General features: G+C 45.3%; 1 protein-coding gene across 2 annotated transcripts in view; it reads left to right on the forward strand.

Moving 5' to 3' along the window:
- Nucleotides 1–1,303: 1,303 nt before the first annotated feature.
- Nucleotides 1,304–11,895, forward strand: part of LOC110507056 (neuronal PAS domain-containing protein 1) — a 37,721-nt gene continuing 27,129 nt past the window's right edge. Inside the window, exon 1 of one of the 2 annotated variants that reach the window (XM_036965631.1) lies at nt 1,304–2,442. The gene's annotated coding sequence lies outside the window, so the exon portion shown is untranslated. The remainder of the gene's footprint in view (nt 2,443–11,895) is intronic. The other variant, XM_036965632.1, reaches the window with a different exon arrangement.

Here is an 11,895-nt window from a genome sequence, read left to right on the forward strand (position 1 = left end):
AATGACACTAACTCCTGGGGGTGCCCTAAGGCAATGTTGATACTTGTGCTCATGACTGTTCCCAAGGTGATATTTTTAAGACACAAGGGGGTTCCTTGTTTTGATATGGGAGTGCCTGGCAACTCTGTACAGACCTGTATTCTGAAACCTGTGTACGATGATTATATATGGAGACAGACATACGTCCCCGTGAGTCACTCCTTCAAGGGCGTCGCAGGAAGGCTTGGAGGGCAAAATCACCCACTCTGTCTCTCCGTCTCACAGCGGATCTCTTCTGAAACAGACAGAAGAGAGGAGTAGACACACACAAACACAACCCCCAAAAGGCCCTTCTCTCGCTTTGGGCTTCTTCTTTTGAGTGGGGGAACTTTTTACTCCCGTGCTCAGTGTTGTTTTTGTTCTAGTGGCTGGGCTGTCGGCTGTTTAAACTGCTGAGGGGTGGGGGTCCACTGGGGGTGTTTGAGGACTTTTACTGGCCCCTCTCTCTCTCTCTCTCGCGCTCTTTCATTCGCGGTTGTGGCTGCCTTCACATCAATGAGCCAGGGAGACCAAAACACTGAATGCGTCTTCATTTGCCTGAACTTTTCACACGCCTCTCTTTTTGTTGCTTTGAGTCAGCTCGTTTCCGTCGCCCGCCCGGGTACCAAAGTAGCACTTTTCTTCTCCCTTCTGTCCCTTTCTGTCGCGCAATGTTAAGCCCATTTTTAGCTTGACATAATCTAAAATGGTACTTATCTGATTTTATGTCCACCTCAATGCATTAACTCCAGCTATTTCCCCATTATGTAGCTGCTTTTCTTCTTTTGGTGAGTGTTGGGAGAGAGAGAGGGAGGGAGAGAGCGGGGAAGAGAGAGAGAGCTGGGAAGAGAGAGAGAGAGAGAGAGAGAGAGGGAGAGAGAGAGCGGGGAAGAGAGAGAGAGCTGGGAAGAGAGAGAGAGAGAGAGAGAGAGAGAGGGAGAGAGAGAGAGAGAGAGAGAGAGAGAGAGAGAGAGAGAGAGAGAGAGCGGGGAAGAGAGAGCGGGGAAGAGAGAGCGAGAGAGGGGGAGATTTGAGACCCAGACCACGGAGTAGACAGCCTATCAGTATTCAGTGGAGAAAGTGAGTGATGGAGGGAGAGAGATGGAGAGAGAAAAAAGGAGGGGGGATGTATCAATATTCTGAGTAGTGTTTGAGGGCAAGGGGAACGAACAGAGGAGAGGGGGAAGGGGGGATCGAGGGTGGAGGAAGGGAGGGAGGTTGGCGGGAGAGTACTTGAGTGAGTCTCTGAATGCGATTATTTGCTCATGTATGCACATGCTTGTGTGTGTGTGTGTGTGTGTGTGCGCATTTGTGTGTGTTTGGGCGTGTGAGTCTGTGTGTGTGTGTGTCTGTGCGTCAATCTGTTGGTGCGCCTGCGCGTGCGTGTGTGTGTGCGTGTAAATGCTTGTTCACGTGCACCCTCTGTGTGATTGTTTTGCAGATGCTCACTTGGGTGCGTAATGTGGACGTATTTGTTGGATAGACTTTGTATAAGACCAGGGAAACAGTTTACAATGTGTTTGTATGTGATGGAATCTCCCACTTGCTTCAGTTACACACACCCTCCCTCTCTCTCTCTCTCTCTCTCTCTCTCCCTCCCTTCCTTCCTTCCTTCCTTCCTTCTCTCCCTCCCTCTTTCTCTCTCTCTTTTGCTTGTCTTTTACTCTCCCTGCTAATCAGCATTTGAAAGGCAGCTTTGACAGAGAAAGAAAGTGAGGGGCTGCGGGAGGAGGGGGTAAACGAAAGCAAGAGACAGTGAGTGAGAGCGAGCGAGAGAGAGAGAGAGGAAAAGGGAGGGAGAGAGAGACCGAAGCAAGAGTTGTACAACCATGCCTTTTATATTTACTAGCGACTGAGGGGGAAGAGAGAGTGAGAGAGGGTGAAGAGAGAGACAACCGGTGTGCGCAGCTTTCCCAAGAGGAAATTAAAAGAAAGAAGCTCAGCGAAGAGAGTGAGAGAGCGAGAGAGAGAGAGAGAGAGAGAGAGAGGAGGAGTGAGAGCGAGAGGGAGCATGCCGGCGAGAGAGCGAGGGAGAGAGAATCTCACGCTGGCTGTCTCCTAATCCTAGTCCATCTCTAAGAAGTGGCAGAGGGAGCAGAGTGTTAGTGAAGTGATCCTGAGCCAGCATAGCCTCTCTTCTCCACCAGCTAGCACCACTTGCATACTCACACACACACACACACACACACTTGCAACGGATTCCGCGGTGGGTCCGCCTGCCTGTGTGTCCAGGTCTTTTGTGAGCGTGAGGGGATTGCCTCCAGTCGGTCCAGCCTCTCAGCCCAGCCCACCCCCAGTGCGTTTGGGAGCAGGGGACCCCAGCCGGGCCATTTTGGGGGGCACAGGAGTCTGAAGGATAGAGGACGAAGAGGAAAAAGTACGTCCACTCAGAGAAGGGGAGTCAACGCTGGAAATGCCCATCAGGTGAGGCTATCCTGGAACAAGTTCTGGTCAGTGTACACACGCACACACACACACACACACGCACACACACACACACACACACACACACACACACACTTCCACTGTTTGATGAAGTTGATTTGATGTTGTAGAAACTGGATGACATTCCAACGGTCATGTGAGTGTCATGTACTTAGATGGTTATGTCAGTTTGAGAGTGTATTTAAAGATGTCACGTTTATTGAACAATGACAGGTACTCGTTTCCGAGCGTTTTAGGGGAAGTCTCCCTTTCTGTGCGTCGTCTACTCTCCTCATTTCTAAGCGATGTTCAGAAGATGTCATGCGTGCTGACACATGCTAGTCCTCTGCTCTTTAAAAAAAACGTGTCTGAGCCGTGACAACACGTCATTTACCGGTAAATATTCACCTTTGAACTAGATTAATAGCGTCTGGGGAAATATCAGTGTGTATCATTAGTTCAATTTACCTTACAAGTTACTAAATAGTTACAAGACATGTGAAATAGTGTATTTTAGATTTCAAATTGGATGGAAATGTGATATTTTCTGTCTGGAGAACACATTGGATATAAATATAAAACGTGTGTAAATATCTGCTTTGTTTTTTTGTCTGCTCAGGACTGGATGCATTGTCTATGTGTTTACCCTAACTCTCTAAAGTAAACTGAATAAAAGTTGTTTCCATAACAGACATAAGAAAAGTACTCGCTTCCTAAGTTGTTTATGTTTATAAGGTCAACATCTATTATTATCATTAAAGCCATTATTGTTTTTTCTATATATAAATATAGTCATTTCCTGTCCACTGTAGCTCGTTCAGAATAGTATTCGTCAGCTGCTGTAAAGGAACGAGAGAAAAGCCCAGTTGGCTGGACAGATGATTGTAGTGCTTTAGGCCACTAACAGCAGGTGGCCATAATTGGGTAAATGACTGTTACAAAATGCCTGTGTAATCTGGTGCCTAGTGATAAATAGCAAATATCACCAATGTTATTATATGATGACGCCCATCAAAAGAACAGGGATCATCAGGTATGTTATGCTTGACTATGTTGTTCGTCTTTGGCTCTGTTAGCGGTGTGTTTGTAGAGACCCCGCACAACTATGTAAAAGGGAGGACAAAAGAGTGACTTAGGAAAGACATTAACAAACAAATGTGTGTGTGTGTGTGTGTGTGTGTGTGTGTGTGTGTGTGTGTGTGTGTGTGTGTGTGTGTGTGTGTGTGTGTGTGTGTGTGCGCGTGTGCGCAAACAAACACAGAGACCAGTGGTTCTTACCCAGGTGTGTCCTGGTCCGCCTTCGTGGAGTGTGTTGTCTGTTGACGGTAATGGAATGTTTCTGTGCTGTGTGAGTGTGTTGGAATGTTTCTGTGCTTTGTGAGTGTGTTGGAATGTTTCTGTGCTGTGTGAGTGTGTTGGAATGTTTCTGTGCTGTGTGAGTGTGTTGGAATGTTTCTGTGCTGTGTGAGTGTGTTGGAATGTTTCTGTGCTGTGTGAGTGTGTTGTCTGTTGACGGTAATGGAATGTTTCTGTGCTGTGTGAGTGTGTTGGAATGTTTCTGTGCTGTGTGAGTGTGTTGGAATGTTTCTGTGCTGTGTGAGTGTGTTGGAATGTTTCTGTGCTGTGTGAGTGTGTTGTCTGTCGACGGTAATGGAATGTTTCTGTGCTGTGTGAGTGTGTTGTGAGGTGTAACAGCACATGATCCCACCACCGCCACCTGCTCAGTCACTGCAGCTGTAAGGAGAAATCCCTCCACCCAGTAACACACGAGCACTTTTACAGACCACACGGAAAGTGTTGATTTCAGAAGATGTTTTCCGGCTGTGGCGGTTGTGTCTGTGTCACCACAAAGATTTGAAAACCGCTCCGGACGCGTTTGGTCTCACAGACGCGGGCTGTTTCTAAAGCCAGTCGTTCCCCCGTAGGCTCTGAAAGGAGAAGATGCGCATCATGGTCCCGTCAATCAGTAATAGCTAATGTTAAGTCCGCGTGATCGTGTTCAAACCAGAACTTTTCTTCTTTGATTTGTTTCCATCTGTTTTGTGGATTTGACATTCTGGACCGTGTCCTTTTCTGGCATAGCGAGAATACGCAGTCGAGCTCGCAAAATGAATAAAAAAAAATAAAAAATCCACGCTATGGAGGGACGCTTGGGTGAAGGGATCGTCCTGGGCGATCGGGCCGTGATATATTTAGCTCCGCTGAATAACATGTCAATGGACCAACCATATTTCAGTGAACGGGGGTCCGAGAGGCAACAGTCACATTGAGGGTCGGATACGTCTGGAACAATTCTAGGTCTGACATTGGGATGGCGTCGGTAGTTGTGGATGGGTGGAAAGGCATGTTTGAAGACCGCCAGATAGTCATTGAAATGTCCTTTTCTGAAGACTTTCTTCAGGGCCCAGAAAAAGTAAATATGTAGACCGACGGGTAGACGTCCTCGTTTGTTTGACTGTCGATTCACCGTCCAAGAGGACAGACAGACACACTCACACACAGAGGTGTCTGACTGTTGACACACACACACACACACACACACACACACACACACAACGAGCGAGCGAGAGAAGTGTGCGAGTGGGACAGATATCGGCTGCGTCAGTGACAAGAGGGTGTCAGCTCAGTGTCAGTGAGATGTGTTTAGTGTCACACTCTGCTGACCTGATCTCCGGTCAGGCTGTCCACTCTGTCCCGCTGTGGCTCCTTACATAACCCGTGCTGTCATTCACACACTGCCCTGCCGGGAGCCAGCAGCCCGAAGATTTACACACACACACACACACACACACACATTCACGCACACACACACACATGTATATCAACACACACACGGATGCAAACATGCATACATACAGGTAATTGCCAAAATCATAGAAACACGGGAGTAAATGAAGAACACAAAGTTTATTGAAAGCAGGTGCTTCCACACAGGTGTGGTTCCTGAGTTAGTTAAGCAATTAACATCCCATCATGCTTAGGGTCATGTATGAAAATGCTGGGCTGGTCATTATTTTGGCTACCATGGCTATGTCCCCATAGGATGACAATGCCCCCCATCCACAGGGCACGAGTGGTCACTGAATGGTTTAATGAGCGTGTAAACCATATACCATGGCCGTGTCAGTCACCTGATCTCAACCTTATTGAACACTTATAGGAGATTCTGGGGGCGGTGCTTGAGACAAAACACAGAATTATGGGAATTTCTCGTGGAAGAAGGGTGTCGCATCCCTCCAATAGAGTTCCAGACACTTGTAGAATCTATGCCAAGGTGCATTGAAGCTGTTCTGGTTCGTGGTGGTCCAACGCCTTACTAAGACAGTTTATGCTGGTGTTTCCTTTACTTTGGCAGTTACCTGTACACTGTACAGGGTTTCAAAAGAGTTATGTGGCTGTCCCCAGAGGAGAAGCTTTATTTCGGTTACAGCTAGAACCCTTTTTGGTTAAAGGTAGAACCCTATTGGGTTCCATGGAGAACCCTCGGTGGAAAGGGTTCAAAATGAAACCCAAAATGGTTCTACCTAGAACCAAAAAGATTCTGCCTGGAACCAAAAAGGTTTCTTCAAAGGGTTATCCTATGGGGACAGTCGAAGAACCCTTTTAGGTTCTAGATAGCACCTTTTTTTCCCCCGAGAGTGCACATACACACGTGTCGTCATGCACACAAATATTTTCAAATGTCGACAAAATGAAATGCGCTAGACAAGGTGGGATCTGTAAAATTAAGTATCAGTGAAATGGCGGTGGAAACGCCTTTTATGTGCTAATATTGATGTAAGTATCATCATAGTAAACTTGGAGTCATCGAAGTAAACTTGGAGTCACGCAACGATATGTTGTGTGGTTCTCCCAGGCTCCCGCTAGGACTGGGGAAAGCTGCAGTTTATTAAGCTACAGATGAAATAAGTTGCGATGAACTTCACAGGGAGGTGAAAGTGCACGGAGACGAGTTTGATGCTCCTGTCCAATAAATATCGAGGGTCTTATTCTGGTGACATGATGATCTGTGCTTGGCTGCCATTTTGTCCATCATAACCTCATCATGTAGTAAACTATACCTGCACACGTGCCAAGAACAGAGTGGACACATCTGCGCTCATCTGCGCTCTTTCACAATTTTGTTTGTGACGAAACCATCAGTAGAGTTGAAAATGTGATGGAAACACATTTCACTTGTTTTCATTTTTTTTCAGTTCAATTTTAACCGCAAAAGTTATTTTTATGTGCACTTCGTCATCACGCACAGCCTTCTATCCACAACAAGTCCATTTGATGGAAACACATATCTGGTGGGAAAATGGGCATTTTTTGTTTTTGTGCAGATATTTGAATTATGTGCATGAAAATCTGTCACCCATTTGGATGAACATCTAGCCGCATTTACAAGCATTTGGTTCTGGTATTTATATACTAATAGAGGGATTCCTCACGAAACCCAGACAAAAAAAGACCATGATTTGGGGGATTTCCACTAAATGTAATCCATATATTTGACATTTGTACTTAAAACCATAATTGAGAAATAATTGATCAAAGTTGACATATTTATGACATTTTGGCCTTACCCAGGCCTCCTGTAAGACTCCATAATGTTTCATCTGTAGAGGCTACAAAGCAATGTTGGTGTAATATGAAACGTGACTGTTATATGAGTAGTATTTTGATTTCAAATACTTTTTTTTTTTACATTAGTTTATTAATATTTAAAGATATAAACACAGCATTAAAAAAAAATGGGTGAATGTTTGTATATATTTGTTGAACATAATATACTCTACGAACATATCAAAGTTCCAAAGTGGGATCTCTGCCTCTGAGTTCTGATCCAATTTGGGTGCGTTCGTAAATTCCCTCTGGCTATCTACTCCGATTTCAGAGCACTCTCGTCTGAGTGTGCCAGAGCGCAGAATAACTGATGAATTTACTAACGCGCAAGACTCGTTTAATATGGCCGGTGTCAGTAAACAAAGGCACATTTGTATCTTTTTTTTTGCCAGGAGCACAGTCGCAGTCACCAACCCTCTAGGCAACATGAAAACAGCCTAACCAGCTCTGCTATGGCGAGTAAAATGGTCAGAGTGAGGTGTTCTCTCATTTGTGTCTGGAAGTAGCTAGTAAGCTAGCCAACTTTAGCCAGTTAGCTTGGGTGCTTGACTGGCGTTGGGAGGCCGGGAACACTCGGATCAACCTTACTCCCCGGCCAAAGCGTCCAATTTACAAACAGGCAATCTGACAAAGCTCTGAAATTACAAATGCCCAGAGCGCACCCTGAACTCACTCTGGCAGTCCAGAGTGAATTTACAAACATACCCTATGTAAGCATTACCAAAAGAGTGAATGTGAAAATTTATTCAAAATGGCCGCCCTCTGCTGGTGATTTGCAGGATGTTCAATGATACAAGTAAAATGAGTGCCCTGATTGGTTACATTGCCTACCATGCCAATTTCTCTCTATAAAATGGGCCAAAACTTTAAAACTAGCAGAGATCCCATTCGGGAACTTTGATATGCCCATAGTATATTATGTTCAACAATATATTGAAATATTCATGTTTATATTGTTCAATATTCATAAATGATTGTAAAAAAAAATATTTAAAAAAATACTACTCATATTTGCAGCACCTACAGATGAAACACTATGGAGTCTTAAAGTAGGCCTGGTAAGGCCAAAATGTCATAAACTATGATCAATTATTTCTCAATTATGCTTTTAAATACACATTTCTAATACACGTCAACAATCCATCCTCCAAAGGACCATTCTATGGATTACACTAAGTAAAAATCCCCCAAATCATGGTATTTTTTCTGGGTTTTGTGAGGAATCACTCAATATGAATAGTATTTACCTGTATACTGAAAAAATATATACACGCTACATGCAACAATTTCAACCATTTGACTGAGTTACAGGTCATATCAGGAAATCAGTCAATTGAAACAAATTAATTAGGGCCTAACCTATGGATTTCCCATGACTGGGCAGGAGCGCAGCCATCGGTGGCCCTGGGAGGGCATAGGCCCACCCACTGGGGAGCCAGGACCAGCCAATCAGAATGAGCTTTTCCCCACAAAAGGTCTTTAGTACAAACAGAAATACTTCTAAGTGTCATCATCTGTCTAGGTGGCTGGTTTCAGACAATTCCGCAGGTGAAGAAGCCCGTTGTGGAGGTACTGGGCTGGTGTGGTTACACGTGCTCTGCGGTTGTGAGGCCGGTTGGACATACTGCCAAATTCTCTAAAATGATGTTGAAGGCAGCTTATGGTAGAGAAATTAACAGTAAATTCTCTGGCACAAATCTGGTGGACATTCCTATAGTCAGCATGTCAATTTCACACTTCCTCTAAACTTGAGACATCTGTGGCATTGTTTAGTGTAACAAAACTGCACCTTTTAGAGTGGCCTTTTATTGTCCCCAGCACAAGGTGCACCTGTGTAATGACCATGTTGTTTAATCAGCTTCTTGATATGCCACAACTGTCATGGATTATCTTGGCAAAGGATAATGCTCACTAACAGGGGTGTAAACAAATTTGTCCACAAACCTTGAGAGAAATCAGCTTTTTCAGCTCATGAAACACGGGACCAACACTTCACATGTTGTGTTTAAATTTTTTGTTCAGTAATAAATGTACACTGAGGATATTCAAAACACACTCTCTTTAAAATATTGCGCAGTACATAAAAGGACAAGGATGCAGTATGTACACACTGAAAAAGGCCGTAAATATTCTCGCTCACTCTCACATACTGCCCCCACAGAAATGCAGAGCGGTACACCTGCCAAGAAAGAACAGACAACGTGAGTAGACATGCATGTGCTTAACCAGGTACAGGGCAGGTGCACTGAAATCCATTCTGCACTGGAACTCACCTACACAACTTATGCAACCCTTGTAAGCCACTGATACTGGACTGAACTCTCTGATGTGTGTATACATGTACTTCTATTTAAACGTATTTCTATGTTAATGTGTCAGCACTTGTGTGTGTGTGTGTGTGTTTGTGTGTGTGACCCTGTGTGCTAGAGATGCACGGTTCAGCTGTTTGTTCACCCGCACCCACCCGCATGTGCGAATAACCCATCTGCAACCCTCCGACTATGTGTAATAAAGTGAAAATCTGAGGCCCGCACCCGAACCCCAACCCGACCCCCAACCTGACCTCCAACCCGCCAATATATAAAATGCAGTTCCCGTGTAACTTTTTCTCCCCAGGTTCCCAAAAGCATTTGGTGATTGGTGTGTATCCGGCGTACACCAACAGTTAGGCCGTAAAGCTTAGGCTTATTGCACTAATGCCAGATAAAAATGATGAACCTCAATGCAGCCTATAGACATGAATTGCACAATAATTATACATTTATGGATTTTTTTTAATGCCTTTTTTTTTCTTATTTTCATTCAACCCGCTCGCCACCCGCCCGCCCTTCACCCACACAATATTTCATGACCCTAAACACACCCTGCGGGGTTATGAGTCAACCCGCGCATTACACCGTGTGCTGGGCTATGGCATGTGGTTATTTAGAGGTCAGTGGTGATGTTCTCGCTGCCCGAGGGAAGTGGATTTACTGTCTTCTTAACTGTTTACAGATAAAATAAATAATAATAATCAGGTACAGAAACATTATGCATCTCTCTCTACCTTTAAGTCCTTTCCCTTTTCCTTTCGAAGCGGTTAGGACATCTTTGGGTGAATTTGTCGCAGTTCTGACTCATAAGTTTTGCTTCAACTTTATATCGTTACATTTATAAAGCCTTTCCCAATACTTCTGCATATCTATATAGCTCTAATGTAATTGTATGCATAAGAAATCTTATTTCCCTGCTTTATTCCCCTCTCTGATATGAATCTACCGGCTGTCAGGGCTACTACTTTCATGTAGGACTGTTCAAGTGGGTCTGTGGTGTATCGACAGTGTTCACATGCAGTATTACCATGCTATCTCAGCGCTCCAGCCGCACGGTGGATCATCATCATTGAAAAGCATGGATTTTCTGTTGCACCGTGTCCGTGAGGACTAGGACATCAAAGAAAGCCTACTGAGGCCCTATGAAATAAGAGGAGGGAGAGAGCTATCGATTAGTGGAGGTAAACACGAGCAAACTTCCCTCTCCTCGTTCTGCTCCCTCTATCCACCCGCTCTCTATCTCCCTTCTCTCGTTTTCTCCACCGATCCTTCTCTCTCTTTATCTCTCCATCTCTCTCCATCCACCCCTCTCCTCTCCATTCATCCTTCTCTCTGGAAGGTCCTACAGTAGACCTCTTGTTTCTGGGGTCACTCAGCTATAGGTAGGGCCTGTTTTAGGAATGAATGGTTAACCCAAACTGCTCGTGTTCCCTCGTGGCCGCTCCCTTCGTTCCGTTCCATCCCTCCTTCCCTCCTCATTGCCGTGACGATACCTGGGGGTGGGCAGGGTCACTCTGGTCTAATCTAACAGCATATTGATTCCATTAGATAATTAATGACCCGGTTGGGGGTTGGGGAGGACAGGGAGGGGTGCAGTGGGCGGAGGGAAGTGCTCAAGCCCTTGAGAGTTGGAGAGAACCTTGGGCCAGGAATGAGTCAAGGTCAGACGCAGCCGGTGCTTCAATGTGGAGGTGGCTTGCCGGCTGAGGACCGGAATACCGAATCTTAGAGAGAGGCGAGAGAAAAGTGCAGGCAGAGAGAGAGGGAGAGAAATCATCACGTCCAACGATCCAGTGTAGCTGTGGATTGATCAGTAGTCGAGTCAAAAGTAAATAGAGAAACATCTACCTACGGGAGACCAGAATACTGAGCTACCTCTTTATGGACACTCCAGCCAATCATCGAGGTCCGTTCACCTATGTGATAATGTCCCCCACTGAAAGAAAACATTTCAACTTCTACAAGTCAAATACTGCGCTGGTCTACATAATTGATATGGATGAGTTTTTTGCCTCTGTATGGTTTGGACGTTTTCACACCTCTACGGTCCCTCGCGCTCTCTCTCTCTCTCTCTCTCTCTCTCTCTCTCTCTCTCTCTCTCTCTGTCTCTCTGTCTCTCTGTCTCTCTCTGTCTCTCTGTCTCTCTGTCTCTCTCTCTCTCTATGTCTCGCTCTCTCTCTCTGTCTCTCTCTCTCTCTGTCTCTCGCTCTCTGTCTCTGTCTCTCTCTCTATGTCTCGCTCTCTCTCTCTCTGTCTCTCTCTCTCTCTGTCTCTCTCTCTCTGTCTCTGTCTCTCTCTCTCTGTCTCTCTCTCTCTCTGTCTCTCTCTCTCTCTCTCTTTCTCTCTCTCTCTCTCTCTCTCTCCTTCTGTGAGATGGGGAACCAGCTGTCCTGTCAGGTGGTTGAGGGACCAGTCATACCGTATAGTAAACCTTTTCAAACAGACAGTGTTTCACCGTGGTAAGAGGAGCAGAAAGGAAACGGGAAACGGGAAGATGAGGAGAGGTGTGTGCCTAACTGTATCACTGCACAGG

The sequence above is a fragment of the Oncorhynchus mykiss genome, chromosome 27 (assembly GCF_013265735.2).
Source record: "Oncorhynchus mykiss isolate Arlee chromosome 27, USDA_OmykA_1.1, whole genome shotgun sequence".
NCBI lineage: Eukaryota > Metazoa > Chordata > Actinopteri > Salmoniformes > Salmonidae > Oncorhynchus > Oncorhynchus mykiss.